Source organism: Balaenoptera borealis, assembly GCF_965194805.1.
Source record: "Balaenoptera borealis genome assembly, contig: HAP1_SCAFFOLD_877, whole genome shotgun sequence".
NCBI lineage: Eukaryota > Metazoa > Chordata > Mammalia > Artiodactyla > Balaenopteridae > Balaenoptera > Balaenoptera borealis.
Window position 1 is genome coordinate 60,186 of NW_028123326.1, and position 27,972 is coordinate 88,157.

General features: G+C 35.8%; 1 long non-coding RNA gene across 21 annotated transcripts in view; it reads left to right on the top strand.

Moving 5' to 3' along the window:
* LOC309621689 overlaps nucleotides 1–27,972 on the top strand; it is a 277,714-nt gene that overhangs the window by 25,695 nt on the left and 224,047 nt on the right. For 8 of the 21 annotated variants that reach the window (XR_014240172.1, XR_014240173.1, XR_014240174.1 and 5 more), the window contains exon 1: nucleotides 2,649–2,789. The exons of 6 other annotated variants lie outside the window; for them this stretch is intronic. This is a non-coding gene — a long non-coding RNA (uncharacterized lncRNA). Of the gene's footprint in view, nucleotides 1–2,643; nucleotides 2,790–27,972 lie in introns of those variants that run through there. 7 more of the 21 variants (XR_014240166.1, XR_014240167.1, XR_014240168.1 and 4 more) reach the window with 4 other exon arrangements.

Below are 27,972 nucleotides of genomic sequence, written 5' to 3' on the forward strand. Positions count from 1 at the left end.
AGCTCAAGTTAAAGCAATTAATTCTGCTTGTGCTGACTTTGTTTTTTGGTAAAAAAGAACTTTCAGTTATGTCCATTGTGGATGTTTCTGCATATCCATCTTGGTAATGCCCTCAATCATTTTTTAAGTAGGACCCATCTGTAAACCAAAGTAGACCAGCATTATCAATAGAATTTTCTTGTAAATTATTCCTAGGAGTAAGAAGATAATCTGTTTCTAAAATGCAGCTGTGGTCATTTTCTTCTTGTGGTTCTGGAAGCAAAGTTGCAGGGTTAAGGTTATTTTTGTGACATACAACAATTGTAAAATAATAACTAAAATTATGACTAATAACATTAAACCAGAATATATCCAAATTTTAGCAATTTCATATAATCTCTACAACATATGTTTATATCATTTACCCATACTATATAACCTAAGAAGATTTACCATCACTCATTTGACAGTGTTTCCCATGTGATTTAACATACCCAATAAGCCTAACTAAGTTTATTTTTTTAACTTTGTATTTTATATTGGAGTATAGTTGATTAACAATGTTGTGATAGTTTCAGGTGTACAGCAAAGTGATTCAGTTATACATATACATGTATCTATCCTTTTTCAAATTCTTTTCCCATTTAGTTTGTTACATAATATTGAGCAGAGTTCCCTGTGCTATACAGTAGGTCCTTGTTGGTTACTAATATTGGAATGGATTTAATTAAGTTTAATTTCTATCTTTGAGATGCTTCAGGTGCCTTCTGAAGCATCCCAAAGTTACCTAAAGGTCAAAAAACCTTCATTTAGAATTTGATTTGAGGAAGTTTGTCAAAGACATCAAAAGGTTTTAAAAACACTTGGCTAAGTAGGATCATAAGTCAGTATGAAACAATACTTATGCACTCAACCAAAGTGACAATAAATGATTTCAAGGGCAAATACAGAAAGTTACAACAGACTGCTTAAAAAGTAAAGAAACTTTACAATTTGTTATCAAAAGCAGATCAATACCTCAAGAAAACTCTGTCACCTAACAGAGAGAAAATCTAATTCAAACTTTGCACCAACTGACTTTTAATATCAAAATTCACTTAATTAAATCCATTCCAATATTAGTCAGTCCCGAGAACTCTTTTCTCAGGGTTCCTTTTCCACACACCTTCTACAACTTTCTATAGCCACATTAGTTTGTCACTTATTTTCTTTTGAATTTGGAAATAACCAGCTTTGGGACAAAATTACTTTATTTTCCCTCACCAAAAATACATTTCCATTCCTCATACCATCTTTTATGGAAAACACACACCCTACTTTCCTTTCATGGAAATATTTCTCTTATTATCTTTAGTAGTTCCAATCACATTCATTAGTCAGAATTCTTAACCCTTGAAACCCCAATCTCTAGCAAAAACCAAGAAGCAAGCAATTGTGAACTGTCTGTCATACCAGCATTTCCTGATTGGTAAATTTATAAGTATATTCCATAACCTCTAGAAACATACATTTTCTAACAACATAATTACTTTCCTCAATGTGGTACAAGATGTGTGTCCAATAAACCAAAGCATCTTTAGTTTTTCTTTAATAAGACAAAATAGGTAAACTTTGACTTACTTAGCAATTAATGTTTCAATATTTCATCTAATTTGAAAATGATCTGGATATTCAATGAATCCCTATCATTTAACTTAACATAGCAAAGCTAAAATTTCAAGTTATCAAAAAGATTTGGAGAAACTAATTGAAGTAGCCATACCATAAAACATAATTATTCTTAGAGTTCATCTGAAAGCTTTTATCTCATTTATATTACTTAATTTACAAATAAATCATTATACCCAATTTTGGCTTTCTTGCTGACAAATCTGTAACAGAGATAATGTGAACTTATTTGACGTTTAGTAAACTTAGGTACAATAAAAGTTTTATACTTCAGGTTGTTAACTGTGAAGATAGACCTATTTAATTAAACCAGTAAATGTAAACTTGTTTTCATTCATTAAAGAATAATCTTAGATCACCTGATCCTTTAAAAAATTCAGTTTGGTTTCCATTACATTTAGAAATACTTAATTTTTAAGCACTTATTTTAAGTCAATTAAATAGAGCTCTTTTACAAACTAATTTTGATAAGATCATTTGAAGGTAATGATATATCATGTCTCTAATGTACGCACAGACATGTAAACAGACACAAGCAGAGATCTCATAGCTTCATTTTAAAACTTAGTCGTGAATCAGGTATTACAATGTAAACTCACTAGTTTGTAAATAAAAGTTGGAATAAGTTAAATTTACTTGCTTGAGGTTAAAAATGCCTCTTTCCCACCCCCCACCCCCCTTTGTTTTTTTCAGTTTTGGGTTCTACTGATTGAGCAAAGGATGTAGTCTCAGGCAATGTGGTCTGTGTTTACGTTTCAAGGACATAATAAGAGTTATAACCTTAAGCTTTCTCCTAGGAGTACTTTTGTTCCCTTAGGGTCAGAATTTTGAAAAGATATTTCATCAAGCCAGCTTTTTTTTTTTCCTAGCTGTGTATGCAAAAAAAAAAAAAACAGTTTAGGAATGTCAAAAGAGCCCCATCTTGGCCAATTAAGAGTTAAGTTGGGCCCCCGGCGTCCAGAGCGTGCACGCAGGGCACGCACGGCCGGCGGGACCGGTGCTCCAGGCCGTTGGTCTCCCCGCCCGGATCGCGCAGTATCGCGAGCATTGGGAGTAAACACCCCGCATGGAGATCCAGGCGTGTTCGCCGCGGAGGCGCCGTTATCCCGGACCAGGCGGACCCGAGCGTGAGGCCGCCGCAGGTACGTCAGGCGGCCGGCTCCCAGGAGCCGCCGCTTCTCCGTACCCGCGGGGCCGTCCGTGCTCTCCGGCGTGCCCGGCGTGCTCGGCGTGCTCGAGGCCCCGAGGGCGGGGGTCTGCGCTGGCGGGGGCGGCGGGCGGCGGCGTGGCCTTGTTGCGCCCCGGGAACCGCGGGGCGCCGACTGGGCGGTGCGAGGGCGACGGTGCGGGGCGCGGGGAGGACGGGCGGCTTGACGCTCCGGTGCACTGCATGCCTGCCCGTGGGAGCCTCGCGGTCCCCTCCGCTCGCCCCAGACCGGCCCGGCTCCCGGCTGGTGTCCCCGCGTGGCCCTCTTTGCGTGTTGACACGCTTCGGTAGCTTGCTCCATTTCACCGTTTTCTTTATCTGAAATACACTTTAACGGAGTCAAACCATATGCCTGGCCCTGGCCCTGGCCCTGGCCCTCCGCCTCCGAACAGACCGCAGTTCTCGGTCTGCTCCCAGAGGGAGCTGGTATCAGATCTTAAGGGACCTCGGTTCTCTGCCCCGTCTCGGTCTGTACGCACTGCTCCACTGATTTTTCAAAAATGCGGGGTAAGAAGCTCGTCGGCAAGTTGGGTCCGGGAGGCTCTGGTTGACTCTCAGAACCAGAATGCCTTTCAGACCTGTAGGATCTTAAAATCTTGCCTTGCCCTGTCCTGAATGTGCTGCCTGAGACTGTTATACACCGTCTACATATGTTCATTAAGATGTGTACCCCTTGTTTGGGTTAGATCTCCTGAGACTTTTGGCCTGTTTGCCTATGCAGATTAAGTTAAATATTTACAAGTTACTTTAGATTCTGAAGGACACTTCCAAGTGTCCTTTGAGAGTGGCTTAAGATTTGAGTTGAACTGGAGAATTTCGTTTCCTGTGGCCCTTTAGTCTTGATTGTGCTGGTAAGTAGCGCTCTCACTTAAAGGTCTCAGTCTGCCTGAGTATAAAAATGAGGGGTTTGGAGAACAGTGACTCTTCCCACCCTTTAATCTGCAGCACCCATTTTATATATATATTTTTTAACGTGAGAGCTTTGTTAAGGTAAAGTTACATACCATAAAATTCACCTGCTTTAAGTGTACTTATTCAGTATTTGTTGGTAGTTGTTGTTTTAGTAAATTTGCAGAGTTCTGCAACCACCATGACCCATTTTTAAGATGACATCCCCAAAAGATGGCTGGTGCCCATCTGCAGTAACTGCCTGTTTCTAAGCCCAGCTCCAGGCAACCACTAATCTGTTTTCTGTCTCCTTAGATTTGTCTTTTCTGAATATTTCGTGTATTCAGGTGAGATCGTATGTGGCCATTGTGTCTGGCTTCTTTTGTTTCGCATACTCTTTTCAAAGTTCATGTACATTGTACCCTGTATCAGTAAGTCATTCCTTTTTTTTTAGTTGAAGTAGAGTTGATTTACAATGTTGTATTGGTTTCAGGTGCACAGCAGAGTGATTCATTTATACATATATATTCTTTTTCAGGTTCCTTTCCATTACAGGTTATTCCAGGATATTGAGTATAGTTCCCTGTGCTATACAATGGGTCCTTGTTTATCTATTTTATATATAGTAGAGTGTATCTGATAATCCTAAACTCCTAGTTTGTGCCTTCCCCCAATACTTCATTCTTCATTCCTTCTTATGGCCCAATAATATCCCAGTGTATGGATATAACACATTTTGTTTATCCATTCATGCAGGACACTTTTTTGGGGGGTGGGGGGGGTGGGGCTGTGTGGCATGTGGGATCTTAGTTCCCCGACCAGGGATCTTACCCGAGCCCCGTGCAGTGGAAGTGTGGAGTCTTAACCACTGGACGGCCAGAGCAGTCCCCTGGACACTTTTCTCAAATAAAATGTTACGTTTCCATGTATGATGCAGATGGCCAGAGCCCTTTTTGTTAGAGGTGGCGGCAGGGGTGGCGGGTGGGACCCTTGCCCATAAGCTGTCTCCGTTGTGCTCCCCAAGTATCCCTAAAAAAAAAAAAAAAAAGAAGTTAAGTTATCTTTTGTTGTATCTTCCTATTTTGTCAAATACTTGTAATTATCAGCTCCGTATCGTACATGAGGCTACCTGGAGTTCCAGTGGGTGGCTGCCCGCCCAGAAGCTGGTCAGATTTAGAAGCACAATTTCCCATTATCTTTTAGTTTCATTTTATTTTAAAGTCTGAACAATTTCTAAGGACAATGTAGTGGGTCAGAAGTATGCTGCTTGCCAGCTTAGCTCCTCAAGGGGTCACCCTTGACTCAGTTCAGCTCTTTTGTGTCTCAGTTTCTCCTGCCAGGAGTCTAAAACCACCCTGGGGGTTCAGAGCAGTGGATGGCCAGTCCTTGTGTGTGTGTGTCCCAGGACAGGCCATAAATTACTTAAAGTGTCATGATGAGGTTCCCTGTGGAACTACTACACATCACTAGGATCAAGCCTCAGACACTTCTGCTAGGTTCCTAGTTATCTTAGAATGCCTTGTGGCTGGAAGGAGCTAGTGTCCCTTTTCTTTAGAACTAAAGAGATTTAGTCTCTCATTTTGCTATCAAACAGTTTTTTCAGACCATAAATATACAAATTTTTCCAATTTTAAGCCAGATTTTAAAGGTCAGCCAACCCAGTTTACTCCAAAGTTCCTTTTAGGCTTTTCCTGCCTAGAAATTCTCCTAAGTCCCAGCCTAGGAACTTCCTCTTAGGTCTCTTTTACCTAGGAAAGGTAACGGTATACCCTTAAGACTCCAAGTCTTAAGATAACAGCTCAAATAAAAATTATGGACCATCTGCTTAAGATAATGAGGTCCTGATATCAGAAAGAATTTACCAAAGCACCTGAAGAGTGCTGTGAAGCTGGGGGGCGGGAGTGGTGTAGTGCTCAAGGGACCCATGCTTCTTAGTACAGGGTGCCCGTCCAAAGTAGACCCCAAGTGACCTCAGGTAGGTTTTTTTGACATCCTGCTGACTACATCGAGCAATGTTGATAAAAACAATCAATAAAAAAATTCTAATAAGAATAGAGAAGAATTTTATTAGAGCCAAACTGAGGACTATAGTCTGGGAGACAGCCACTCAGATAGCTCTGAGGAACTACTTTGGAGAATTATGGTTTTCAGCACAGTTTTATAGTGTAGCCATGGCACCTGGGAAGGGAGCCTTATCATTGAAGGAGTAAATATTGGGATCCCAGGAATGGAAGTGTTTATCCCTATCTTCAAAACATACATTCTTTACTTCTGGACAATGTACCATTTTCTTTCATGATTAAAGCAAATGTATAATGTGTGTTTGATAGACCATGAGACAGACTGTTCTAGTTAGCATAAAGTTCAAGCCAAATCATGTATAAGCCAGAATTACCCTAATATGTGAAAATTTCTTCCATCACAACTAATCCTATTTTTCTCTGGTTAGTCTAGTATACGTTAAGCTTTGGCATCTATGGACTAACTTATAATTAGCTTATAGCGCACACATAGACAGGCAGTATTGTGAATAAGGAACAGACTACTTAAGAAATGCCAAAACATGAGACTTATTTGGTCAACAACTGACATTTTTTTAAGTTGGAATTTATGGCTGTTTATCTTCTATTCCTTGGATCTGTTCACTCAAATTGTTGTGGAATTATTCTTGGTTTTTGTGACAAAGGACCCTTCAAATACAGATGTTATCTGCGCTCTTTTCTTGATTTCTTGGATACATATGGTTAATTAAGCTTCCACTTTAGCTTTGAGACATTAATTTTCTTTCATCTCCATGCTTATCCGTATTTATCTTACGAGCCAAGAGACAATTTGAGTTCTTCTGCAACTCCCAAAACTAATGAAAATGTGCAAATTTTATTCATGTCTGTCACTACTGCAGTTTGCTCATTCATTCAGTAAATGTTGATTGGGTGTTTTCTATCTACCAAACATTATTACAGGTGCTGGGAAGAGAACAATAAATGATTCTAACTTTCTAATGTCTTTGAGTATGCACTGGAAGAGTGAGATATGCAATGAACAAATAAGCAAAAATATATTTTTTCAGATAATAAAAAATACAATGAAAAAAAAATAAGACTAATACAAATTTAGATAAGATGGCCTGTCTGGGGGAGTCTCTGAAGATTTGAGATATGAGTGAAAACCACCCACTACACATCATGCATTTAACTAACATGTCAACATGAATCTCTTTTTTCTCTATTTCTTTCCACTTAAATCTCTCTATACAACTCTTAGATACAACCTGCACATGACTGTAATCCTTTCCATTTTCCTTTTAAGAACTTCTTTGATTAATAATTCTGAAAAAAATAACATAATGAGATTTCTGCTAGATTAAGAATTTTCTATGTACTACCCATTTCTGGAGAACTGCCCTAATTGGCTTTTAATTCATTAAGCTCTGCCATGAAGAAAATTTCTGCAAATACCTGTTCATCAGCATAATTCTTTATATCTTTTCTTTACCTAACTCTCATATACATATATACATATATATATATATGTTTTAGACAAAAAATAAAAGAAAAACATATTGTAATATCTCTAATATCCTAAGATACACAACATCTAACATTCATTTACACATGATCTGTGTAATCTGTTGAACCAACATTTTTAAAAAGTCACAGAAGGTAGGAATTAGGAAAAAAAAAAAGCTACTGGAAATCACAAATGCAAGCAGAAAATTAACATTTATATTATCTCTGTGTTCCAAAAAGCATTCATAAGACTTGTCCTATTTTAATTATTTTTCTTAGTGTTTTGCTGTTCTCCACATGGGTACAAAGACATTCTATTCAGTTTACCTTTCACAAAACACAAAGGGATTCTAGGTGTTAAATAATTCACAGTGAAGCCTGGAGCTCACAGCTGTACTACCAGAAGCCTTGCCAAAAACAGATATGGTCATTTTTGAAATCAGAAATCAATCTTATTGGGTTTTCTCCAGCAGATAGTAGTCACAGCATTTAGATGTGTTCCTGTGGCACAGATTAGTATGTTAAAATATATATTTTACCGTTGGATGGCTCCATCCTATTGCAGCAGAACTGGTGCTAAGTAAGCAAAATTGAAAAATAGGAGAGGCTGTACCTCGTGATTACATCTAATGGCCTTTTGGGGGCTCTCTTTTGAAAACCACAGTCTTTTGGAAGGAGGCTTTCTCAGCATCTTTGTTGGTAGATTGCTGCCTCCTTGATTAACAATGTTAACTACTTCATGAGGCCAAGACAGGTAAGGACCAAATATGGCCATTAAATTTGAAAATAAAGATATCTCTGGTGATATTTTCCAAAGTATATTTGATGAAATGAGGGAAATAAAATTAACCTGAGGAAAATTAAGATGAGAATATGTACAGAGAAGTATTGCATGGAAGTAAGGCTATGATTATATTAAGTTTTTTAAAGCAAGAACAGATCTTAATGGTGAGATTTATAAGCAAGCTAAGAGGGATGTGGTCACTGTGAATAGATGGTAAATGAGATACTTCGGGAAGTTGGGACACTAAAACATTTCAAAAGTTAGATTGCAGCTGTGGCTGGCCACAGTAACAATTTCCACAGTAACCTGAGTAAAACAATTATTTCCATAGTGCAAGAATATAAAAAATAATTACATTCAGCTAATTAATTTTCAAATTAATTATTAATTTTCAAATTAATTTTCCTGATAAATGAATATTGGTGTAACTATGTGTTCAAATAATATTTGCATATAGCACAGAGACTAATAATGCCAGTATATCAGAAAAACTTACAAATAAGAATTTCTAAAACTTGAATATATGATAGTCTACATAATTTTTTCCTCAAATGTAGTTTAACTAACAGATTGGTGACTAAACATATTGTTTTCATTTATGTCCAAGGCTCAGTGAAAAACAACAAAAACAAAAGGTCTCATTCTGAGGAAATCAGTGGGAAAAAGTGTTAGCATGCAAGCAAATGAGACATAGTATTTTTAATAGAGTTTTACTACCATATCCCTGAGGAGACACTCTTGAAACAGTAGTAAACTGATAAAACTAATATGTTACTTGCTGAATTCCTGCTTTCAGACCTGAAATAGGTAAACCTTGCTGTAGGCTCCAGTAGTCACTCTACTAAAACAAAAAAGTCAATTTTGTAAAACTACAGCACTCCAGGTCAGTGAGAACTAACACAATTCGCAAATTTGATAAGATTGGGCTGAGTTATATGATTTCATAGGCTGGAGATTTTGAGAATCACAGGTTATGGGAGAAAGTGATTAGTGAGCATAACTTAGAATTAATTTTCTCCCAAAGAAGGGTGAAATATATTGGAAAAATACTTGTACAAGTTGTTAAATATTTTATAAGTTATATATCAAAGGGCGTAGTTAGAGAAGCAGATGAATATATTAATAAACTTAAGATTTGACGAGCATGCATTTTTCCCATGTCTCATATGGTACCACGAATATGGTATTTAATTTTTCTCTACAACAATGCAACTATTTGGGAAATTGCTCTAATTATATCAGATATCCTCAAAGAGATATGTTAAACTTGTTTCTAAAGTTTTCCCTGAATAATTTGAAGAAGAAAATCTAAAAGACAGATGCAAATATGGTGATTTAAAATCAAAGCAAATATTGAGTAGTGATTATGATTTATGGCAAAAGCCATTGTCCATGGGACTATAAGTAATTTGTTTCTGTCCTCAAGGATTTTACTAACTACTAGTCTTAGATTATCAGGCTGTTGATCACCTATGTCCCTCATCTTTTTTTGTGCATCTTGTATTCCTAATGTTTTCAATTGAATAAAGTTTCGAAAGCATAATTCTTCAGGTCAAGAAGATAGATTGAGATTAAATATTGAGTGGTGATCTTCCCATAGTATAAAGTACACAAGAAATTACTACAAAATCTAATCCTATGGATGCATTTGTCAGTTGAACCAGGGTTATTCATTTATATTCAACACGTTATAAATTTGTATGAATAAAAAATGCTATGCTCCTAAAATGGGACATTGTGCCTTTAAATTAATGTTACAGAATAAAGTTCCCTGTCATCTTAAAAGAAACAGAAGTTTCCAAATCAGTTTATGTAGTAGGAACTAATTTTACTATCAGATGCATCAAATAAAGATTAAGTGGTTATTCAGTGATAGGAGGTACAACACATTTAGAAAAATTTCATGAAATAACAAGCATTAAAAAAATCTAAATCCATAAGATCATTTTTTAAAAGAAGACAGAAATAGTCTTCCTTAGAGTTTGAAGCGTTTATAGATAATAGGGGAAAAAAGAGTTATGGATCCAAGAAGATGGAAAAACAAAACAAACAAAACAATGACCAAAAAAGCAAATCACATCCCAGCTAAGGAGGTGAAGACTGTTGTGGATGTCAGAGACATTCAGAAGAGCTCTGAGGTGATGACAACAGTCTTACAAAGTAGGTGGGGCCCTCTGTACAGCTCAGCTCAGGGTGGTTAATCGTGGAACTGCATTAGGTCCACCTGTCAGTCACATCTGCTCTCTCTCCTGCTTCAACCCTCAGGGTGCTCACAGGCCAAGGCAGGGCAGACCACTGTTGGGCTATGTGGAAGCTGCAGCTCTCCCAAAACTGTATATGATTTCCTTTTCTGTGCAAAAGCTTTTAAGTTTCATTAGATCCCATTTGTTTATTTTGTTTCTTTTTCCATTTCTCTAGGAGGTGGGTCAAAAAGGATCTTGCTATGATTTATGTCATAGAGCGTTCTGCCTATGTTATCCTCTAAGAGTTTGAGAGTGTCTGGCCTTACATTTAGGTCTTTAATCCATTTTGAGTTTATTTTTGTGCATGGTGTTAGGAAGTGTTCTAATTTCATTCTTTTACATGTAGCTGTGCAGTTATTCCAGCACCACTTATTGAAGAGGCTGTCTATTCTCCATTATATATTCCTGCCTTCTTTATCGAAGAGAAGGTGACCATATGTGCATGGGTTTATCTCTGGGCTTTCTATCCTGTTGCATTGATCTATATTTCTGTTTTTCTGCCAGTACCATACTGGCTTGATTACTGTAGGTTTGTAGTATGGTCTGAAGTTAGGGAACCCGATTCCTCCAGCTCCATTTTTCCTTCTCAAGATTGCTTTGGCTGTTCGGGGTCTATTTTGTTTCCATACAAATTGTGAAATGTATGGTTCTAATTCTGTGAAAAATGCCATTGATAGTTTGATAGGGATTGCATTGAATCTGTAGATTGCTTTGGGTAGTATAGTCATTTTCACAGTATTGATTCTTCCAATCCAATCCAATCCTACCTCAAGAAACAAGAATAATCTCAAGTAAACAACCTAACCTTACACCTAAACAATTAGAGAAAGAAGACCAAAAAAACCCCAAAGTTAGCAGAAGGAAAGAAATCATAAAGATCAGATCAGAAATAAATGAAAAAGAAATGAAGGAAATGATAGCAAAGATCAATAAAACTAAAAGCTAGTTCTTTGAGAAGATAAACAAAATTGATAAACCATTAACCAGACTAATCAAGAAAAAAGGGAGAAGACTCAAATCAACAGAATTGGAAATGAAAAAGAAGTAACAACTGACACTGCAGAAATACAAAGGATCATGGGAGACTACTGCAAGCAACTATATGCCAATAAAATGGACAACATGGGAGAAATGGATGAATTCTTAGAAAAGTACAACCTTCCAGGACTGAACCAGGAAGAAATAGAAAATATGAACAGACCAATCACAAGCACTGAAATTGAAACTGTGACTAAAAATCTTCCAAGAAACAATAGCCCAGGACCAGATGGATTCACAGGCGAATTCTATCAGACATTTAGAGAAGAGCTAACTATCCTTCCCAAACCCTCCCAAAGTATAGCACAGGGAGGAGCACTCCCAAACTCGTTCTACGAGGCCACCATCACCCTCATACCAAAACCAAACAAAGATGTCACAAAAAAAGAAAACTACAGGCCAATATCACTGATGAACATAGATGCAAAAATCCTCAACAGAATAACAAATAGAATCCAAAAGCACATTAAAAGGATCATACGCCATGATCAAGTGGGGTTTATCCCAGGAATGCAAGGATTCTTCAATATACACAAATCAATCAATGTGATACACCATATTAACAAGTTGAAGGATAGAAACCATATGATAATCTCAATAGATGCAGAAAAATCTTTCAACAAAATTCAACACCTATTTATGATAAAAACTCTCCAGAAAGTGGGCATAGAGGGAACCTACCTCAACATAATGAAGGCCATACATGACAAACCCACAGCCAACATCGTTCTCAGTGGTGAATAACTGAAACCATTTCCTCTAAGATCGGGAACAAGACAAGTTGCCTACTCTCACTGCTATTATTCAACATAGTTTTGGAAGATTTAGCCACGACAATCAGAGAAAAACTGGAAATAAAAGCAATCCAAATCGGAAAAGAAGTAAAACTGTTTGCAGATGGCATGATACTATACGTAGAGAATCCTAAAGATGCTACCAGAAAACTACTAGAGCTAATCAATGACTCTGGTAAAGTAGCAGGATACAAAATTAATGCACAGAAATCTCTTGCATTCCTATACACTAATGATGAAAAATCTGAAAGAGAAATTAAGGAAACACCGCCATTGTCCATTGCAACAAACGAATAAAATACCTAGGAATAAACCTACCTAAGGAGACAAAAGGCCTGTATGCAGAAAACTATAGGACACTGATGAAAGAAATTAAAGACGATACAAACAGATGGAGAGATACACCATGTTGTTGGATTGGAAGAAACGCACTTATTGTTGATACTTTCAAGAGTATTTACTTCTTTCATTCCCTTTGCTTTACTTTGGGTGTCATGGCCTCTTCCTCAGTTTCTTCAGGGGTCCTGGGGCCCTACCCCAGTGTTCAACCTGCACAACCTCGCCCCATAGCCAGTTCACTAGAGCCCTTCCACAGGAACACTACTCCCTGAACCTCTGTGTTTTTTTAATTTAGAAAATTTAGTGATATACTTGTATAAACATGGGAATTTTTGAGTTCTGTGTATTTAGAAACTTATTTATTCTCTATTGTTCTTTATATCTTTTTGTTTCAATCTGTAAAACTATCTTTTAGCATTTCTTGGTAGTACAATTTTGCCGGCGATGAATTTTTTAAGATTTGTTTCTGTCCTTTTATCTCTACTATGTTTTCACAGGAAATAGACTTCTAGACTTTTTTTTTAGCTCTTTAAAGATTTAATGTCATTGTCTTCTGAATTCCATTGTTTCTATGAGAATTCAGCTATAATTTTACTATCAATTCATTCTATGTCTTTGTTTTCTCTGGCTTCTTTCATAAATTTCCTTTGTCTTTCGTTTTCAGTAGTTTTATTATGAGGTGTAGTTGGCTGCGTTTTTATTTGCATTTCTCACACTTCAGGTTTCTCTGAACTTCTTGGATCTGTGGGAGGTTTTGTTTGTTTGTTTTTAAACATTTAAAAAATTCTCAACCTTAATCTCTTAAAATATTTCTTGTGACCAATTCTCTCTTTCCTTCTTCTCTTCCTGGGTTTCCAGTACTTGTATATTTGAATGTTTTCATCTTGTCCCATGGTTTTCACTTATCTATTCCATTTTTTCTCTGTCTTATTTTTGTGCTCTAGGTAAGATAATTTCTATTGTCACATCTTCAAGTTCAAAATTATTTCCTTTGTTTTGTCTATTCTGAATGTACCATCTCAATCTAGCTTGTAGTTCAGTGGGGTTAGGGACTCTTGCTTATTTATTTATATTCAGTACCCCATGAATTTGAAAATCCTCTAGTGATAGACAGCTGCTGCTTTTTGCTTAGCGTGAGGCCTGGAATGATTGAGGCTCTCTCTCTGGGTGTTACTGTTCCACCTTCTGCTTTCAGCAGGCCCAGGAAGACTTTACTAAAGATGGGTTTCTCCCTGTGCTTTGCTCCTCTCTCAGCAGTAGGGCATTGCTTGCTACCCAATGTAAGACTTATCCAGTGGGGAAAAGATTTTTCAGTTTCCTTGCTACCAGTGCAACCTGAAACAGGCCCTGTTTCCTTGAGCCTCATGTCTTAGGCTTTCTCAGCATTCCTACTCTTCCACAGCGAACAACCACTTCCTCCTATTCAGTGCAAAGTCCTGAACCCAAAGAGATTTCCTGGTACTCTCTCAGCTGTAGCAAGTGTTTGCCTCATACTGATGCACTGTCAGAGATGGGTGTGTGTCCTGCTCAGCCTTTAGGGGCAGATGGCTTAATGCCATGAATTTAAAGAGGCTGTGGTAGGTAAGTGTTCTGTACCTCCCATAGCATCAGAGAGCTTTGCCTTTTAGGTCAATGCAGAGTCTTTCTGGCCCCCTCCCAGTGGTAGTCAGTCTTGGCCTTGTATTGATGTATGGGGTTGGGGAATATTGGTCATATTTCTGTCTTTCCCCCAGTGACAGATATTTTCTGCTTCAGGCAGTGAAAGATCTGGGGCAGATGGTGTTCACTTTCCTTCCTTTCCCCCGTAGCAGAGAGCTACATCTTTCATCACATCAAGATCCAGGCTGAGTGTGGATGGTTTTCCTGCACACTGCTCAGGGTGGCCAATCCTTACCTTGCAGTCATGCAGGATTGGTGAACAGGCAGGTTGCTTTAGGCTCTCCTTCTTCAGCCCCAAACATCAGCAAGCCATGCATCCTGTGAAGTTGGTATGTCTACCCTCCCTGTTCTCAGTCCCTCTCATGAGCAATTGACCTATGAAAAGGGTTGACGAGGGAAGGCAGTCTCCTCCTATGTCTGGGGCTTTCAGGTATTCCAAGTTAGCGTGCTAGCCCTTACTTGGCATTTAATAAGTCATCAAATTTAAGCTGTTTTGATCCAACTTAATTTTATAGTAGCTGAGTCTGTTTCCCATTGTTATGTCTTAGATGAAACACTTTATGTGTCTTATCCTTTCTCAGAAATGCATGTCACCCATTGGAATTTTTTTTTTTCATTACATAGCCTTTTGATCTTACTATTTTGTTGAAGGGCAGGCCTGCTCTCATTTTTAAGGGGATAGTAAAGTTGGTTTTTTGGTTTTTTGTTTGGTTGTTTGTTTGTTGCTGCTTTCCATGTTTTATGCAAAAAACAGAAAAAATAAATCTCACTCTTCAATTTTAAAACATAATTTTGGAAAGAAATGAAGTGTTAGCATATAACATTTGCCTGGTTTACACTTTTACTAATGGGCATGTTAGCCACATTTTTTTTGTCATTCTACCTCTCATAGTCCTTTAAAAGTATAGATGTTTGACTCAGTTTCATGGTAAAAAATAAGAATTTGATAAATTAGAAGCCCATTTTATTTAGTATGTGACTATTATTAAGTCCATCAGGTTATATATTTCTAAAGAGCTACAATATAAAGAGAAAGAAGAACAAACTTTGGATTTTTTATTGTCTGCTGAAGCATTTCTTATAGGCATGTACAAACAGGCACACTGATGTACAAACAGATCCATCTAGAGTCTTCATTTCTACATCTTTACTGTCATCACCTGTTTACAGAGAGACTCTTTTGTGACTTCACATATTTTTCTCCTAGAATTTTCTAGTTAACCTCCGATATTGCATGGGCTCGAGGACAGTCTGTTGGTACAATGATATTTGTTCTGTAATAACATGGGGTTATTACAAGTCTTTATGAGAGGACTTTAGCCTAGTTTTTTTCAGATCCTACAACATGTCTTTTTCATTATTTTTAAACTGGATGGTTAGAGTGTGTGGATCATTAAACTTTGCATTCACAGTAAAGAACAGAAATAGTGTAGGTTTTAAATAAGAGAGAGTACTAGGGCACTAAGGAAGAGAGTGTCCTTTCTGACTTTGCAGAGGTGAAATCCTTGACTAAATGGCTGATAAACAGATCACTTTGAATATTTATAATAGTTTTGCAAAAAACTCCAAAGCAGTCATGCTACCTGTAATAATGAAAGTGAAAATCTTTTCAGCTACAGACTTATTTCAAATAATAGTAATTTGTATATGTTCTTCCAAGGAGAACTAATAATTATATTTTCATTTTTTTAGATATGCAGAGGTAGTAGCAAGTTTTTCATGGATTTTAATGAATCATGCATATTTTCAATCTATGCTTAGCAGTTCTAGACTTACCACTATATCCTATTTAGCTTCTTAGGGCTTCTCAGCATATTTACCAAGTTATTTTTGAATACAAAAAATTTTATTAAGTTCATAACCTAAGTCCAGAATGGTACACAATCATATTTGTATTAGTGATGCATTTACAGAAAGTAAACACACACGTTTTTTCTTCTTATAGGAAGAAACAGAGTATTACCAGATCCCTCAAATCCTCCTTCACAACCTCTTTTTTTTGGTGACTACAACTGCCCCTCCCCCCAAAGTGAATAACAACAGTGCTGACATCTAAAATAATATATTGTTTTTGCACTTAATATAAAAGGGATCATCCATTATGTACTATGTCTGTCTAGCTTATTTTCATCGATATTTTGCATATGACATTCACCCATATTGCTACATTTGGTTGTAGTTTATTCATCTCATTAATGAGTAGTCCATTTTATGAATGTATCACAATTCATTAATTGGTTTTGCTGTAAATAGACATTTGACTCCTTTCCAGATGTTAGCTAGTACAAATGTTGCTGCTATGAATGGTCTTTTTCATATATTTAGCTGAACATATGTGGTGGGGAGATACACACAAGTGAAGTTACTTGCTCGAAGTATAAGTAGGTTAGCTATAGTAAATACTACCAACCACCTTTGTAAAGTGATTTCATTAATTTAAATTCTTAACAACAGTATATGAAAGCTCCAGTTGCTCCATGTTCTCCCAAAACATGAAATTGTCTATTATTTTTATTTACCCTGCTGGTGAGATTATATTCCTGTTTTAATTTGCGTTTATACTTTATGATGAATGAAATAGAGAACTTTTTCATGTGCCTTATGTCCAGTTGAACATTATCTTTTGTGAATACCTTGTTTGAATCTTTTGCCAATTGTTCCATTAGGGTATCTTGCTTTTTATTGATTTATGAATGCTTTTTATATATTCCAGACACATCCATTATTATATACATACATATATTAATGTACATATATTTTATATCTACTTTGTAGATATACAAAGCCCAGAACATATTTCTCTATATTTATGCATTTATGTTAATCCTAGAGAAATACTAAGAGTTGAAGAGGATGGAAGACACAGACTATTAAAAATTGACGGTCATCTTGAGGCTATGTCCTTGAAATCTCTCTTATGACATGAAGATATAACATTAACTGAAGATCTTGGGGGCAAAATGACATGTTAACAAACATTTTCCCACCAAAATCCACTCTTACTTTGACCATGAACTCTTACCTCATGTTTTGAATTTGATCTTCAAAGGCCACTAAACTCAATCTCTCATATTCTTCTTTTCATCATAGTTTATAAGTCTTTTTCTTGAAGTGTTCTAGAACTCATTATTTTCATGGTTGTCTTACCTGTTTTTTCTCCCAGGCCTCTGGGATCTGCCTTACAGTTATCTTAATAGAGATCATGTGTATTATTATTTTTTCCTTTGGCTAGTATGACATCAAACAATAGCATTAAATTTTATCTCTGATAGAGCTGTATGAGTTATTCATTTCTCCTTTTACCCATTTCTACCTAATTTATCACCTCATACCTGCATGATTTCATTTGCTTGCTGACTGATCCTCATGGCTTTTGTCTACCTCCCTTCCAAGTCATTCTATACAAGGATAACAGATATATATATTTAAAAGTTAAAACTCTTTATGAGACTAACCCACTTAAAATCATTTAATGGTAAAGTCTTAGCATGCAGACAGAGTCTTCCAATATTTGATTGCGCCTTACCTTATTAACTTATGCTCTAATAGATTTGTGTAATTGGGACGTGACATTGAATTACTTAATATTCTTATGGCAGTAAGGAAGAATTCTGTTTAAATCATTGTCCCATACCTACATTCTATTAAATAAGCAAGCATCTTCATTTTAATAAACATATGTTATTTTTCTGTAGAATTCAACTTGTAACTGTTTTCATTTTTTCTTTCATTTTATTGCAAGTCTTTTGAAAACTTTTATAGGACATGATTAAGTTATGATAATAACTAAACTTAAAATAGTGCATTCTTCAGTCATTGTCAGTGTTCTAATATATGTCTTGTTCTTTCAGAAGTAATTTAAAAATTCACATTTTTCAAAAAATCATTTGAGATTAGTTTAGGGTAGACTTAGATAGGCAACAGGGATTTTACTTCAGTATTGATATTCCACAAAAATTTGCTCAGATTCCCATATGATCGTACCATATTGCTTACAGCACAGCCCAGAAGGTTAGTATTAAATATCAGTCTTGATAAGACCCCAGGGGATTTAAGTACATCTTGGAGTCATTTCTCTCTGATTTCTCTTGAGTTATCTACTGTGGAACATGAAACAATTTTATTTTACTTAAAAAGCTCAGGTCTAAAGAAAAGATGGTTGTTTCTTCCAAAGGAAAATATTTTTATACGAAATTTCAGTTAAAAATATTTCAGGATATTTCTGTCTTTGTAATGAACCCTTTCAAGTGAATCAGTTTATTTTGAGTCATTCTTTTAAATTGTAGAGAACATTATACATACCATATTTATTTTGTATCTAATTTTTGTTCTTATTATTCACTGTTTTATTCCTCAAAAGATTAGCTGGCATAGAGTAGGTACTGAACAAATATTGTTTTAATGAAATTAGCAGGTCCACTGTGTACTATTATTTACCTTTGAGCACACTAATCTAATCTCCCAATTTCTTGGCCTTTTTCTGTAAAGTGTCAGTAATAAAGTAAGTATGTATTTCACAAGGTTGTTATTAAGATTAAGTGAGATATTGAACATAAAGCAAAGTATAGTGCTTAGCACATTGTAAGCTCTCAATAAGTATCAGCTTTTCTTATTTTCTTATTAAAATATTTTCAGGACTTTCTTAAGGAAAAATCTTAAGTAGTATAAGTGACTATATTCAGTTTTAACTATTTAATAGATCGAATCCAGCATGAAAACACAAAGACATTCCTAGTGTAGAGAATGTTACTGAGAACATACTGCTGCCTGAGGCAGTTTCTCAGGGAAGTCTCAAAATTGTTTGAGTAATGACAACGGTGTGATAGTAAGTGTACGTAATAGTTTCCCAGAGCTTCCATAACAAATTACCACAAACCTGATGTCTTAAAATAACAAAAATGTTGTTCTGTCCCCGTTCAGGAGACTAGAGTCTGAAATCAAAGTTCAGCAGGGTTGTTTCCTTCCGGAGGCTTGAGAGAGAATCTGTTCTATGTGTCTCTCCTAGCTTCTGATGGTTGCAGATAATTATTGGCATTCTATGGCTTGTAGCTTTATCAGTCCAAACTCAGTTTCCATCATCATATTTCTCTGTGTGTCTCTGTGTCCTCTGTCAAAGACACCAGCCTTTGGATAGGACCACACTAATCCAGGATGACCTCATCTTAATTTGTTTACATCTTCAAAAATCCTATTTCCAAAAATAAGGTCACATTTACAGGTTCCAGAGGATAGGGTTTGAATTTATCTTTTTAGGGAGAACACAGTTCAAGTCACAACGATGTATATAATATGCTTTTTTTTTTTTTTTTTTAAATAATCAGGCACTTCTCTTGTCTGACTTTATTTTTATTTATTTATTTATTTATTTATGGCTGTGTTGGGTCTTCGTTTCTGCGCGAGGGCTTTCTCTAGGTTGTGGCAAGTGGGGGCCACTCTTCATCGCGGTGCGCGGGCCTCTCACTATCGCGGCCTCTCTTGTTGCGGAGCACAGGCTCCAGACGCGCAGTCTCAGTAATTGTGGCTCACGGGCCTAGTTGCTCCGCGGCATGTGGGATCTTCCCAGACCAGGGCTCGAACCCATGTCCCCTGCATTGGCAGGCAGATTCTCAACCACTGCGCCACCAGGGAAGCCCCCTAATATGCTTTTTTATATACACAACTCAGTTAACATTTCAAAGATAAACATATCTTGGGGGAAGATATGTCCTAAAATAATGTTACATCATTTTAACTAATTAATTTTACAGCCTGAATATTAATAATCTGCATAATCAGTTAGACGGAAATTTTTAGTGAGTGCACGCACATGTACCATTATTAACTGGCCCCCAAATAATACAGAACATTTCAGCCAAACTTCAAAGTCACAAAGGCCAATTTGCAGTCAATTTCTCCCCAACGTCCAGCCCCTGGTAACTACTAATCTGATTTCTGTCTCCACAATTTTTCTTTTTCTTAACTTTCAAATAAGTAGTATCTTAAAGTATATAGTCTTTTGTGCCTGCCTTCTTCACCTTGTCATCGTGATTTGAGGTACAAGGCTTGTCACATGAATCAGTAGCCCATTAATTTTTATTGCGAAGTAATATGCTATTTTATGGATACAACACAATGGCTTTATGCATTCTTGTATTGATGAATACATTGGTTGTTTCATGTTTGAAAACAGGAATTATTATGAGTAAATCTATATACAAGCTTTTGTATAGACCCATATTTCTGTTTGTCCTGGGTAATAGCTAGGAATGGAAATGGTGAATAACATAGTAAGTGAATCTTTAACTATATAAAACAACTGCCAAATTTTTGCAGAGTGGCTATACCATTTTATATTCCCACCAGCAATAAGTTCTAGTTGTTTTACATACTCTAAAATTCTTGGTACTGTCAGTCTTTTTAATGTTAGTAATTTTGTTTGAATTTTAATAAATTCTTATTATGATTTTAATTTCTATTTCCTTGACGAAAATTATGTTGAACAACTTTTCATATGCCTCTTTGCAATGTGCATATTATCTTCTTTGGTGGAGTGTTTGCTTACGTGTTGTCCATTAATTTTATCAGGTTGTTTGTGTGCTTATTTTTGATCTATAAGAATTCTTTATATAGTCTACAATAAAGTCCTTGTCAGAAATACATTTTGCATGTATTCTCCATCTGAGTCTTGCTTTTTAAATTTTTTGAAATGTCTTATGGTGATCAGAAGTTTTATTTTTAATTTAAAATTAATTTTTCAATTTTTCTCCTTATGATTGTTGCTATTATGTCATATCTAAGAAATCTTTGCCTAACCGGTGATCACAAATATTTTCCATTAACATTTATTTCTACAAGTTTACTTTTATCTTTAATTTTAGGTCTCCACATTTAGGGCTATAATCCATCTGGAATTAATTTTTATGTATGGTGGGAGTTTTTTTTAATATATATTCTTTTTTTTTATTTTTAATAAACTTTATTTTTTAGAGCAGTTTAGGTTCATAACAAAATTGAATGAAAGATATATATTTTCCATTGTAATGAATTTCCAGTTGTACTAGAGGAATTTGCTGCAAAGATTCTCTTTTCCACATTTAAATAGCCTTGTACTTTTTCATAACTCAATTGATTTTGTATGTATGCATCTATTTCTCTTCTCTCTTCTTGACTCAGTTGATATATATGTGTGTATACACACACACACACACACACACACACACACACACACATTTTTTCTTCTCATACTAGCCTGTGTTGTTTATTGTGACTATAATATCTCTTGAAGGCAGGCCATTTAAACCCTCAAACTATATTCATCTTTTACAAACTTATGTTGTCTCTTTTAATCCTTTTGTCATTTGTTTTGCTATTATTCTGTAAAATTCCATATTTAGATTCTTTGTGGCTGACGTATAAAAATATTATATATATATAAATATGTTTCCCATTTAACCTACAGCCATGCTAAAGATACATATAAATCTATTATATTTTTGTTTATTTCTTCAGGATTTATGTATACACAATAGTTCCTTTTGCAAATAAAGATGGACTTTCTACTTCCCTTACAGTATGTCTATTTTTATTTCCTTGTCTGCCTTTCTTATACTGCCTAGGACCTTCGGTAAAATGTTTTCTTTTTTTTTTAATGTTCTTTAGTTTTTAACTTATTGTGTCTTGTTATTTAATGTGGGATATCTGTAAGGTGAATATTTTGATCTCGCTCTATCATCTAGCTTTATACTCTGTGAGCTTGCCTTAACTCATAGTGATTAGATCATTCTTGTTTCTTGTAATTTTTGTTACGGTTTAAGTCTGACATCTTGCTGTTTGTTTTCTCTTTTCCCGTCTGTTCTCTGTGTGTTTTTTTTTTTAATGTTTCATGCCTTATCTCGATTTTTTAAATGTCATTACATCTTAGCTATATATTTTTGTTCTATTATTCTTTTTCAATGATCGCTCTATGGTATGAAATAGACACTTTTTAACATCACATTCTACCTTCAGATTACATGTACTACTTAACTTACAATGTAAGAATAGTACAAAAGTGCACCTTTTTTTTCATTTCTATTACTGTATTACCAGTTCTATTATTGTATTAGTAAATGTAACTTGCACACAAATCTCACAGAGCATTGTTATTGTTTTCTTTAGAGAGTAAATTATCTTTTAAAGATAATTAAAACAAGATAAAAAGCATTATCTTCTATACCTACACATGCATTTACTTTTGCTGACACTTTTCATTCATTTTTGTCTGGTGTAATTTTATTCTACCTGTAGGACTTACTTTTACATATCTTTGGGGCAGGTTCATGGACAATGGGTTCTGAACTTTTCTGCCTGAAAAACTATTTCCCCTTTATTATTACAATACATTTTCTCTGTGTTTAGAATCCTTGGCTGACATGTTTTTCTTACATTTGTTGTCTGACATGAGTTTGTGATAAGAAGTTTATTGTTTTGCTTATTTTCTTTCCTCTGTACACATTGTGTCTTTTTCTCTAGTTTCTTTTAAGAGTTTATCTTTACCACTAGATAAGCCTTATGATGGGTGTCTTTATGTCTATTGTGATTGCGATTCATTTAATTTCTTGGACTTAACGGGTGTGTGAGTTGAACCAAATTTTGTATTAATTCCTGTAATCGTCGCAGGTCCAATAAAGTTGTGTCCCATTATCCTATTGTCAACCATGTTAAACTGGGAACTAAATTTTCCAGAATCCAATTTCCTGTCAAGTCTTAGGTTAGAGTTGGCCAGGAACTTTCACAAGGTGTGGAATGAAGAAGTGTGGCATTGGCCATCACTCAGTGAATGTTGCTGTGGTTAGATGCTGAAGTACCCAGAATTTTCCAGCTTGTCCTACTGCCCTCTCAACTCATTGTCCAGATCTTCTGCCAGTGGGCTTTTTGTGTAGATTCACAGAGACAATAGGCTGACACTCCTATTCTAGTAGCTCCCTCTTTGCACTTGCCCTTCTGTAGCTGAATATGTGCTTGGCTTCTCAGATTGACAAGGTGGTGATACAGCTGAATCTCTCTTACCTGTGTTTGGACATTCATTTTTCTGTCTTTGTGCAAGCTTTAATTCCTAGAGTAAATCACATTCCTACTATTATTGCGTTTCCATTTTCATCAATCAACCTTTGCTGATACAGTAGGTATTATGATGATCTCTATTTTTTAAATAAGTAAAATAAGAAATGGAAATAATTAGTAATTTTTTTAATATTAAAAAGCAAATGAGCAGTTGAGCTAGGATTTAAATATGTGAAGCCTGTTTAACCACCTTGCCATATTGCGGTAATACAATATATTTTATTTTAAAATGCGATATTTTTATGACTATATGTGTTGAAACATTTGGAGATGTTTATTTATTTGCTAGAACTCTTTGCCAACTCTCACATTCATGTAGTAACTACAGAGTATTAAAATTAAGTTCAAGAATAGATTTTGTTTTTGTGTTTTATGTCAGGGATGATACATACAAGAAGAAGCATTCTGTGAATAAAAGTATCAAGAAACAATATCTCAAAAATATATTTGACTAAGAAATAATAAGTACTGATATAAATATAAATTTTAAAAGTTCAAACAAATTTACATTACCTAGATTTTCTTATATTTATTCTGCCATAATTATGCCATGAATTCTTTTTTTCACTGGCATTTATTTTTAAATAGCCATACTCATTATGCATTGCCTATGGACGAGTAAAGACTAATTAATAAATATTGATTTCAAATGCCTGGAAACATATATTATTTCAATAAACACACTCATAATGAAACAAATTAAAATGAATAATGTATGCTTACATTTGTGTATTTACTAAAATGTGAATAAAATATCTTTTATTAACACATAATTCTGGTTCCTGAACACAAAATAATTTTTTAAAAGGAGAAAATATTTTATTTATTACTTCATTTACTTATTCAAGATATACGTAATCACTTCTATGTTCCAGGCACCGAAATTTTATAAGCAACTCTTTTCAGTAGTGTTGATTGTGCTATTAAATGCCAGATTATGTATTATATACAATTCAAACCAGTAGGTAGGTAGCTGTGTGGATAATGTTTACATAGCTTTAACTGAATTTGCAAGTATTATCATAATATTAGATTAAAATATGTTGTCACTTGTCAATTAGATAATCAGCAAAGTGCCTAGTTCAAACAATAGAATACCAAAAAAATAGAGTAGTACTTTTGTTTATTTGTAAAATAGTCTACATTTTTATGTTCAAATGAATAAACTTAGCTTTTGTTTGCATTTGCAAAAGACTGTATAGTTGTTTCATATACACATTTAATTTTAAGTTAGCAATGATTTAGAAATTTTTAAAGTGCATAAAATAATACATAACAAATACTACAAAAACACAGTGTAGTGTAAGAATACCAGGTTACCTCTCCTGGATCTATAAATCAATTTATAAATGATTTTGAACCACTGGTTCCTCGTCTATATAACATAAAGGAAGAGAATGGCATAATCTTTTCCAGCTATGTGAGGTGATCTAAGTAGTTAACATTTTGAAATTTTCCCAATGTATTTTTACTGCCTAGTTGGTCATATTTACTCTGAAAATTGCTACCAATGGAGTAAGACATGAGGATAAATCTCATTGCTTCAAAGAAATATAAATGTTGCTGTAAGTAAAATGCATCACATAAATTTAACTTTTGGGGTACAACCTTGAAGAGACTCACAGCCAAAATATTAGCCTGAGTGCAAAGGATGTTCAGTTACTAAGGCTAATAAATAAGTTGGTTTAGTTTTGAATTTGAAAGCCTTTTCTTGGAAGATCATGGTTATATTATTTAAATTATTTCTCTGTGGGTAAGCAACCGATAATGACAAATTCCAGCAGTATCCAGGTTCTAAACCTACTTTGGTGGTGTAAAATTAATGTTTGATTTTTGTGTGTAACTCTTGATAGTTATGTTAGTTATTTTGGGCTGTCATAATAAAATAGCATAAACTAGGTGGCTTAAACAACAGACATTTATTTCCTCACGGTTCTAACACCAAGATCAAGTTTCCAGCATGGTCAGTTTCTGGTGAGACTTCTCTTCCTGGCTTTCAGATGCTGCCTTCTTGGTGTGTCTTCCCATGGTGAGGAGTGAGTGGAAAGCAAGTTCTCTGGCATCTCTTCTTCTAAGGGCACTGATTTCATCATGAAAGCCCCACCTTCATGACCTCATCTAAGCCTAGTTATCTCCCAAAGGTCTCACCTTTAATTATCATCACATTTGCTTAAACATATGAGTTTTAGGGGACACACAATTCAGTCCATAATAGTAGTGCTTGTATATTTTCATGTTCACACTTCATACACTTTCAATTTTATTTTTGTCTCAGACAATTTGCCTTCACTCCCTGGGAAATACATCTTTATTTCTCAATGGAGTGTCTGTCTCACTACCTACTGGGAAGTTGGGTGTTACATGAACAAATTTTCCATGTGTATTTATATGTTTCACCTTGCTGCCTTTTCCCAACCTTTCAATCTGCTAATATTTTGCCTTATGTGTATGAGCTGCTATATATTTCATTTTTGTTATTCTATTTGAATCCTGCCAATTCCTAGACGTTTCCCCAATAATAAAATTTTAATGATTCAAAAGAGTATTAGAGTTAAAGTGAAAAATATTAATAAAAACAATGTATATTCATTTCAGAAAATTAGTTATATTTTCCAAAATATCTTTTCAAAGAAGAGGATTTTTAAGTGTGTGTTCAGTTGAAAGAAGGAATTACTTTTTCAGTTATAAATATCATGAAAATTACATAATTTATAAGTAGATACTGACTTTCTAAAATGAACATCAAAATTTATTGAACACCATGTGTATCTTTATCCAGGCAACTTGAGAAATAATTAATCTTGATATTCATAGAAAATGGAAATCAATAACTAAAATGTGAGAAACATTAACTAGCATGTTGTAAATTCTGTAAATTCCATTGATGTTTTAAGGATTTAATCTAAGTCTTTGATTCTAAAGAGTAGCATCACTTAAAGTAATTTAGCCTAACTAAAGAATGACTTATGTAATATTCCAAGATTACAACCATGTAGAGAAGTATTAGGCAACTGGCCAAATCAGAGCCTAATAGATGACAATATATTTAGAATTTTTTCATTTAATCAAAAAATAAATTTTAATAACTAACAAATCATGATGGCCATCTACTCCTAATGTTCACATCTGCTTAAAGTTGCGTTTTAAATAATAGAGTCTGTCCATTATATTGCCAACAAATTTTCATGCAAGGTTGAACTATGTCATGTAATGGGATGAGGTGACATGGATTTTGATACTTGCCTTTCCTCTGTGACCTTGGGCATTCCAACTTAATAAAAAATAAATAAATAATTGACTTCAACCATCAAAGCACTGAGTCAGATGTCACAGGGATAGAAACCAAAAGGAAACACTGTCCTCGCACTGGAGGAGTACACAATTCCCTTGGGGACAAAAGTATGAAAAGTATACAAGTTTCTATAATTCAACGTAGGCTTTAAGTGCCTTTGAAGAGGGACTCTGGGAGGGATCACGCCAAGAAGTACTTTCCAGAACTTCTGCTGCCAGTGTCCTTGTCCTCACGGTGAGCCACAGCCACCCCTGCCTCTGCAGGAGACCCTCCAACACTAGCAGCTGTGCCCGGTCTCAGTTGCGGCACCTGGGATCTTTGTTGTCGTGTGCTGGATCTTTGTTGCGGCATGCAGGATCTTTGGTTGCAGCATGTGAACACTTAGTTGCGGCATGTGGGATCTAGTTCCCTGACCAGGGATTGAACCTGGGCCTCCTGCATTGGGGGAGCAGAGTCTTAGCCACTGGACCACCAGGGAAGTCCCTAGTGCTACTCCACTGGTGGTTGTGCTCCAGTTTCTTTCCCATTTACCTGATGGGCTTTGCAGTTATTTCCAGTCTTGGGCTACTTTGACTGTTTTGGTGATCAACAAAGGGACCCAAAGCAGACTTCTCTCCTTCGCCTGAACACTACAATGAGCCAGAGCCGTGGTACCAGCAGAGGCCTCTGGTGCCCATCCACCTCCTTGGAGAATCCAGACAAATTTGGATGAATCTCTTCTGGTTCTCAGATTTCTCATATTGGTTGATGATCCTGAGTTTTATTTGGCAGTATATATCAGCCATGTGGCTGACAAGGTCTTGGTGCTCTGACCGGGTGTCAGGCCTGTGCCTCTGAGGTGGCAGAGCCGAGTTCGGGACATTGCTCCACCAGAGACCTCCCAGCTCCATGTAATATCAAACGGCAAGAGCTCTCCCAGAGATCTCCATCTCAATGCTAAGACCCAGCTCCACTCAATGACAGCAAGCTACAGTGCTGGACACCCTATGCCAAACAACTAGCAAGACAAGAACACAACCCCACCCGTTAGCAGAGAGGCTGCCTAAAATCATAATAAGGTCACAGACACCCCAAAACACACCACTGGACGCGGTCCTGCCCACCATAAAGACAAGATCCAGCCTCATCCACCAGAACACAGGCACTAGTCCCCTCCACCAGGAAACCTACACAACCCACTGAACCAACCTTAGTCACTGGGGACACACACCAAAAACAACAGGAACTATGAACCTGCAGCCTGTGAAAAGGAGACCCCAAAACAGTAAGTTAAGCAAAATGAGAAGACAGAGAAATAAGCAGCAGATGAAGGAGCAAGGTAAAAACACACCAGACCTAACAAATGAAGAGGAAATAGGCAGTCTACCTGGAAAAGAATTCAGAGTAATGATAGTAAAGATGATCCAAAATCTTGGAAATAGACTGGAGAAAATACAAGAAATGTTTAACAAGGGCCTAGAAGAACTAAAGAGCAAACAAAAAATGATGAAC